This window comes from Ascaphus truei, chromosome 5 (assembly GCF_040206685.1).
Source record: "Ascaphus truei isolate aAscTru1 chromosome 5, aAscTru1.hap1, whole genome shotgun sequence".
Taxonomy (NCBI): domain Eukaryota; kingdom Metazoa; phylum Chordata; class Amphibia; order Anura; family Ascaphidae; genus Ascaphus; species Ascaphus truei.
In genome coordinates, this window is record NC_134487.1 from 309,355,575 (window position 1) to 309,364,592 (window position 9,018).

Sequence of the window (9,018 nt, forward strand, 5' to 3'; positions counted from 1 at the left end):
TTTTTAAGAGATAGGAAACTAGGTATATTTATTACGTTACCAATGTGTAGTAATGTTTCTGGTTGTAGTATATTGTAATAGGAAACAATGTGTTTGGGAACGCTACAGTTTATGCTGTCTGCAATGTTACGCTGTATCCATGCATTTAGCGTAAACATGGTGAATAGAAAAAAATTTAAACTTTTAACTGTGAGTCAACGCATAACAATTATTATATTTACCATTCTTGTAGAAGTAACACTTCGTTAGGCTGCAACTGGTCGCTCCAGAAAGACAATGCATTTTCATCCATGGTTGACGCAACCGTTGAATCCTGTAGGACACACATCTCCATGAGGCGCTCATAGGAATCGCCACTGCCTTCTTCAAACAATACGTCCGGAGGTACGTACAGTTCTTGGTTTTGCCATTCTAATGTGTTTTCACCAAAAAGGTTTGGAAAAACATCATTGTAGTTATGTTCAACTTGCATCTGTGCTTCAGGAATGGAGGGTGCAGATATTGCAGCAGGTATTGATTCAGACGGAACAGTAGTAGCGGATCCATTGCTATTGGTATTAGGAATAAATATGCTACTTATCAGAAGATATGTGCCATGTTCCATGGTAATTTTAAATTGTGGTGCAATCTGCCAAAATCCATACCTTTCATGTAGGTTATCCTGGACACGTTCAAAACATTCATTTGTTGATAAAGTGATTCGTACAGATGATTTAAAATTTCCAGCGCGGCACGGGTCTTGGTAATATGGATATTTACTTCTGATCAAGTCATAGATCTGCCCCACGTTGGCTTTGTGTTGTTCAGTTGATATGATGGCCTCTGCGATCATTATTTTATAAGATTTATGCGGATGGGTGTTCAATGTTGTATTCTGTGCCATTGCTGCGTCTCTGTGTGTGAATCTTGAGTTGTAGGGTTTTTCTTCTGAATGTGAAACTATTTAATTGTTATCTTTTGTGGCTTTTTTGTCAAGGTCAGACTTCAAGTTCCATGTTTCACTCCTTTTTGAAACCACCAATTTAAATGTGTAGAAAAAATTGGCACACATTTTTTGGTTAAGATTGCCTTTTCACTGTGAAAGTTACATTTTTTTTTAACGTAATCTACATTCTCAAAACAAGTTTAGGATTTTAATTAAAAAACAATGTGGGTGAGAAATGCTACAGTGTTGGCATTATGAAAAAACTGCCTACAGTGACATATAATGAGACAAACACACACACCTGCTAATGTTTTTCTCTGTCTTTTTTTCAACTTTTCACTGTGTGTATCTTTATGTCTGGTTAACTCCCTGTCTGTCTCACACAGTTTGACTATGTGTGTATATCTAGATATCTCTCTCTACATATATCTATCTATATATATCTATATATATATATATATATATATATATATATATATATATAAATGTTTAAACCTTTAAATAAGTCTGACCAATATAACAATCCCTGTTTATATATAAGGCCTTAAATACCTTAACATACACACACATATATATATATATATATTTCATTATTATTTTTTGAGACATATATATATATATATTGTAAAATATACATATGTATATGTGTTTATGATATATATATATATCTGACCCTTTATATATCTGACCCTTATATATCTGACCCTTTAACAATATGGGCCTATTATTATGAAGCACTTAATTAACTCACCTTGATCAGCATTTAAATAGGTTTAATACAAGGCCTACTTACTGCCATCAATATGTTCAGTGTAGAACTGGATTAAATAGATATATTATAGGTTGTAACACTACAGGCCTTGTATATATATATCATAAACACATATATATATATGTATATTTTACAATATATATATATATATATATATGTCTCAAAAAACAATAATGATATATATATATATATATGTGTGTGTGTATGTTAAGGTATTTAAGGCCTTATATGTAAACAGGGATTGTTATATTGGTCAGACTTATTTAAAGGTTTAAACATTACAGGGTAAGTATGTTTGAGGGCCTATTAGAGTCAGCTGTGTCCAATTTGGAGTTAACATCAAACAAGGCCTTTCGTGAGTTTACAAGGCCTGTAGTGTTACAACCTATAATATATCTATTTAATTCAGTTCTACACTGAACATATTGATGGCAGTAAGTAGGCCTTGTATTAAACCTATTTAAATGCTGATCAAGGTGAGTTAATTAAGTGCTTCATAATAATAGGCCCATATTGTTAAAGGGTCAGATCATGTATATTTCACTAACATAAGGCCTGTTTTATTTCAATACTGTGTTTTCACAAGGAAGCATCATATATATGTTTTGATAAAAAACCTCTAGACAAATTTACATGTTTAAAACATTAACATTATATATATATATTTAAGTTATACACTGTGTGTGTACATATATCCATAGATACTACATATACAGTATATTACTACACATTCACAGATATGTTATTGAAACCAGTACTCATACATGATGAAAGGCCAACATTAAGAAGCTTCAAGGAAGGTGAAGGTAAGTAATATTTGACAGTTCATCCTGCACAAAACTGAAATGTAGAATGTTAGCAGTTAAATATATATTTATTTTAACTTGCATGTGAATACTATTAACATGCAATGATTACCTAAATTACCTACCAAACACACCCAAATACAATCTTTTGCAGCTAAGTGAATGTCAGCTTCTCAAAACATTGCAAGTGTGTAATGTTGGACCATTACTGAACAGATGATTAATACATAAATATTAATTACATTATGCATTCATTCGGACTGTGAACATTTCCAAACCTTCACGTGTACCAGGACATACTTGAATGTTTGGAAACAACAGGTCTTGATCATACATACAATATTCATTAGATAATCTCAAGTCAACAAAACAAGGCCAAATACAGATTTAATTAATTATAACATTTATTCTTTTTTTTTCTGTTTGGCTACAACTTTAAGCAAAACAGAGCCAGTTTGACTGGCCTGTGGCACATCACGGGCAGGGCTTGTGGCCTGTGACACTTCACGGGCAAGGCTTGTGGCCTGTGATACTTCACGGGCAGGGCTTGTGGCCTGTGACACTTCACGGGCAGGGCTTGTGGCCTGTAACACTTGTGAACAAGTTGGTACACAGTGCACAACTGATGCTTGCTGCGTTTCATGTTTGTGATTTTTAGTTTGTTTCAAAAAACTGGTCAGTAGTAACTGCTTGTGCATTTTTCTTTTTGGTGTCTCCTTTGTAGGTGTCAGCTCCAGACTTTCTACAGATGGCAGCGGTTGGATGTTGAGAGGAACATGCACAGAACTTTCAGCTACTGTACCGGTAACATCCCGACCTGGGGAATGAAGATCAGATGCATGGGGTGAAAAAGTAGCAGCATCTAAAGATCCTTCCTCTGATGGGTTAAAGTTGAAATGATGTGCTGTTGTAGTCATTCTCAAGTGATTAGCTTGGGTTAGCTGAACAACTACTGCTTCTAATGTCGTGTTTAATTTTTGTATCTGTTTAGGAACTTCAATGAAGACTCTGTGGAGATGTGACAATTGTGATATCGTTTCTTCCTGCAGTGATATCATCCTTTCGTGCACTGACATCAGATCTGAATGGCGACGATTTTCTGCTTCAACAATTTTTTCTTCAGAAGCTGCTATTGCTGCGTATGTGTTACTTGCTGGAGGAATGGCCTGTGTTACTCTTTGAATAGGAACCTCTTCATGGTCACTTGATTGCATTTCTGTGTCTTTGGCATCATCATGTTCTAAAAATAAATGAACACATGGTGAAATGGCATGCTAATGTCTGCTGTTTTACTATGTAATTATACACTGTGATAACAAGTAACACCTAACATGTTTCCATACGTTTTATGACATCACATTAAAATGTACCTTGACTTAAGAATTATGTTTCGACTCAGTGTGAAATAAGAATGAATGAAAGGTTGTCCAAACCTCACAACTCCTACATGATACTTTACATCACAAACACAATACATGTTCTCTTAAAACACTTCATTTTCAATGACACTAAGTGATCCAATTTAAGTAACATGTCAAAAACAATTAATTAACATGACAACATAACATATATAAATGAACATATTATATGTCCTGCACCTCATACACTCTTCTTCCAGGTGCGATGAGCTGCATGACCCCGGTGAAGACACTTGTTCAGTCTCAGGTGACACATGTCCTCCAGGAGCAACTATATACAACAATAACATCAGTTGTTAATGGACATGTGTACATAATGAACATTGAGTTAGTGTATCTTGAGTATTTATGGCTAACTAACAGCATCACTTCATGAATTGAAAATGTGTGTGGCAAAATGAACATTATTCGTTGTAATTACAATGTACATGCCAGTGTACTTTGGACTTTTTAGTTCACTAACATACAACATACAATGTTTATGCAGTAATGCGTTAGCAAATTATTATGAATATTGGACATACCCTGCATATGTTGTGCAGTAATATCACAATAATAATGTACATCACTATCATGAGATCAACGTTGACAATGCTTATCATTAAGTAGGTAATATTGGAAAAGTTATTGTTTTTGTTACAGGATATGTGTGCTACATTAATAGAAGCTGTTGCAGGCGTGAATGTGGCTGCCACTCAACAAAACAAGACATGCAGTGTGTCGCTCACAGATGCTACTGGTGTCATAATGTGGTGATGATATAAGTTGAACAATAGATCTGAGTGAACGAATGTGTAACGTATGCTTTGATACATAATGGTTTGGTGGGTGAATTTGTACATAGAGTTACCATTTCAAATGAGTGTGATTAACTTCTGTTTAGCTTGTCAGGTTTTAAGAACTAGTCCCTCCCCCAAAAACTAAAATCACGCTGACCTTTCAATTAATTCAAGCAGCAGAAAATGGTGTCAACAAAGTTGACTGTAACATGACCCTGTTATTTGGCTGTGTGCACAACCCCACCCCCTGAGTTCACGTGTATGCTGTGATGACATATTAATTGCAGCTGCTTTAACACAATGGTAGATGAGCTAAATAGTAGTCTGAAGTGTGCTACCTATGAACACAATTACATAACATATGCAACGTGTGCCTCATTATGCTCTCTGTATATGAGATGAAGCAAAAAAGGACCTTTTTCTAAACAAAAGCAAATGTGTTAGTGCAAGTGATGTTTGTTGGCCGTTGCATGCAATATCTTCGATGCATGATTTGAAGAGGCAGTAATGTCGTGTTTGTAGGTGTTAAATAAATTAAATATAAATTACTATTATATATATGTATGTACTGCAACAGTACATATTAATGTTTGCTCATTTGCATGTCTTAGAAGTGTGCAACCCTGTTGTTCCCCATATTTGGCCAGCATAAATTGCTTCCACTGCAGCAAAGGATTGTGGGAGATGACATGCAAATGAGCACGCAGTGCCACGTTATATATTATTTAGTGATTGTAGTAGGACAACGAAATACAAATATATATTGATAGATAGATATATATAGAGAGAGAGACATATATACATATATAGATGTAGGTATGGTTCTATTGGGAAGAAAGTATAAATAGCAGCGGAAATATAGAAAATAACTGTAACCTACGACACGCCTAGTACAGTAACATTTCTCACCTGGTGGAAATTCTGACGAATAAATTCCAATATCTCTGTCACTGGCCAAACCCTCAACGACGACGGGAAGTTATTTTTCCCGAAGCTGCTCCTCCAATGGAGTTAAGATGAGACGTTGTGCTAGCGGGCCACCTCCAGTGCCAGAAGCATACAAGCGTTGTTGTTGTATTTTTTTTTTAAATTTTGCCCTAATATCGTCAAATCTCTTGCGACAATTATTCCGGTACCTGACACGATTCCCACACGCATTCACACCAAGTAGTATTTGTCTCCACTTTTCTGTTTTGGATGCTGAACTTGTCCGCGCTTGAAATACATAAAAAATATATGACGGTAATTCTTACTAATACAACGAACCATTTCCTACAATGCTAGCTGTTCCAAGAGATACCAAACATGCTTGTTTAGGTGTAATATGTGTAGCCCATGAGCATTCACTTGTAAACATAGACATGTAATGAAGCTTGCATTAATATTGTATGAAGTTTGCACAAATTGAACAATTGAGTGTTCTTGTCGTTGTAAAGCATGATTAAAATATGTGTTTACAACAAAAGTTAAATTGCTAGACATTATGGACCCATATTTGCATATTATGACACCTCACATGACCTACGATAACATGTATTTGAATAATGAATGCAAAGGTAGACTTACATACTAAATGGCCAAACAGACTGTCATAGTGCTCCAAAATCCCAGTGACAAGAGCTGTGTTTTCGTTGTCATTGAAGCGAGGATTACGTGGCTGCTCCACACGTTTCTTCTGAGCAGGTTTAGGCTCAGAGCTTGGCTGGTGCTGACTGGACTCTCCTTCTTCCTATGGAAGAGACTCCAAAAGCTGCCCACCAGCCAGCACGCCACCACCAGACACCCCATCAGCAACTGAGCCACCAGCAGCACTCACACTCACATCAACAGCACTCGCACTCGCAGGAACAGCACTCGCACTCCCAGCAACAGCACTCCCCTGAACAGTACGTTCACTCCGACGCGTACTAGCACGTCTAGCAGTACCACTCACACCAGCATCACTCTTCCCACGCCTTGCGGCCATACCTGTAGCACGGACAATTAACAGACAAGAAATGTACAGCCAATCACACTGAACACTTACACATATAACACAAGACAAAGATGTAAACAAAACAACAAAGGACAAAGCTCTCACAATACACAACAATTCTCTCAGTCAATATGCAAATATTAAATCACCCAGCTCTGTGCGTCTTTCTCTCTCTCACTCCCAACAACACAGAGAATGATTAACAGTACACGTTGCCTTTAAAAATGCTGCGCAATCCAATACATGCTTGCTTAGCCTGATTCAGCAAGAAGTTTGATTGGCGAACCTAACAGCACCCCGCCATGCACGCCGATACACCTGTGTGTGATCGGCAAATCATCGTGAGAGTGGGCGGAAATGTTTTCGACTTGATTTTGAAGGGATTCGGCACTTACTGCATACGGAGAGGGAAAATCGCCAACATCATGGCAAATCGGTAAGCTTGCCATTGCACTTTTTCGCCGCTTACTGCATAGAGCCCTAAATCACATAAGCATATGCTTCATTTATTTAACCCGTTCAGGGCCTTTTCACATATTTCACAAAGTTTAGTCCATAGGTCAATAAGAAATGACATATTCTGTGTAGATACCTGATAACAGTGTATACCTTGACGAGGTTGGCGGCTTAAATTATGTATTGATCAAAAGATGCAACCAATTAACTCCCACGCAGACTTAGGTTCTAAATGTAAACATGTCACTAGTATATTTTAGCCCAAATTGGTTCAGTAGGAGCGCAGGAATTGTTCTTTTGTTTTCCAAATTTATCTTCAGGCAGTGTGAAAATATACTGTAGTAAAATTGTGCAAACCAATACAAAATTTGTAAAAAAAATAAAATAAAATAAAAAAGTGTTGCTAACCAAGTCTAGCAGGGATCTAAACCAGAGAAAATCTCCAATTATGGAGAGTAGGCTGTAGAGAAGCCCCCCAGTAATGTGCAGTCGATAATCTATCCTGATAGGGGAAATTCATTAGTGGAACTCCAGACTGGTGACAGACTAGTGCAGTGGTTTCCAATCTTTTTTTGGTTAAGGAACCCTATAATTATATTGTGAAATTCTGAGGAACCCCAACCCTCTCTAATAGCGCGTCAGATCAAATGCATTGTAAATTCTTCTGTATTTGGTAACATTTTCAAATTCCCTGAAAATTACTAGGAACCCTTTAGGGATGCCAGGGGAACCCACCGGTTCCTAGGAACCCCGAATAAAAAACAATGGACTAGTGAATAGGATGTAGATGCAGTAAAGTAGTACCCCAAACAATTAATGTTCAGTGCCTGGTGGACATATCAGTGTGCAGATGGATATAGGTTAAAATACAACCTTTTTTTCGGTCAAAGACACAGTAAAATACAGTACATGGGACACAATGTACATATAGTGCAGATAAGATGCAACTTACCCTTGAAGAAGCAGCTTACGTGAAACGTACGTCGGGTAGTCCACTGATGTCATTCCATCAGCATTATTGGTCCGACCGGGACAGGCACAGCAACAGCGGATAGTAAGGAGCTCCCTGCTGCATACCAGTACCAGCACCACTACTGAGGTGTAGCTTCTTCCCTGTGTGTGCTTATACCTGTTATTGGATCACCCCACCTCAGACCTCAGCACTTCAGATCTAGCAAGTAGGGCAACTTCCTTCCCTCCCTTCTCGTATCCAACCACAGTTTTTCCCAATACCATGGCAGACTTTGGCTAATTGGTTTAAGCGCAGTTTGGATTGTTTAGGGCACTTCTCCCTCCTCTCTCTCCAGTCCATCCATGTTTACTCCCCGAGTTAGGGTCTCCAGACTAGGAACCTGTACTGACTGCACTCTCCTTCGTCGCCCCTCCAAGACCCTGCACACTCACAGCTCTAATTATATTTAGTGGGTGAGATGGGTTGTGATACTTGATATGGACTTTAAATAAGGTCCCCCTATTAGTTGAATGGGCTTATAGACCATCTGCCCCCTTTTATGATTTAGGGAGAGTAACTGGCTTTATTGCAGGCAGCCAGGCATAGAGAGCTAACCCCTCAGGCTAACCATCTGAGGGTATTTTGCTGCAGGCAGCTACAGTTACATACGCAAGTTAACCCCTCAGGCTACCACTACCTGAAGATAGTTGCTACAGACAGCTACAGTTGCATATTATAGCAACCTGTACTCAGGTGAACTCGATAATAATATATAATATAATAATGATTACAACTATCTAGCAGTATTTCACCCTCTCCACCAGGGTCCAATGCATTTTATCTGCACTATATGTACGTTGTGTCTCCCTGTATGTTACTGTGTCTTTGACCGAAATAAATTTGGTATTTTAACCTATATCCATCTACAGACTGAT

General features: G+C 37.7%; 1 long non-coding RNA gene across 1 annotated transcript; it reads left to right on the forward strand.

The window, feature by feature from the left end:
* Positions 1-236: 236 nt before the first annotated feature.
* Positions 237-3,739, forward strand: LOC142494622 (uncharacterized). Its single transcript, XR_012801570.1, has 4 exons — positions 237-384; positions 2,435-2,503; positions 3,228-3,307; positions 3,495-3,739. It is a non-coding gene; the product is annotated as an uncharacterized LOC142494622 (long non-coding RNA).
* Positions 3,740-9,018: the final 5,279 nt, after the last annotated feature.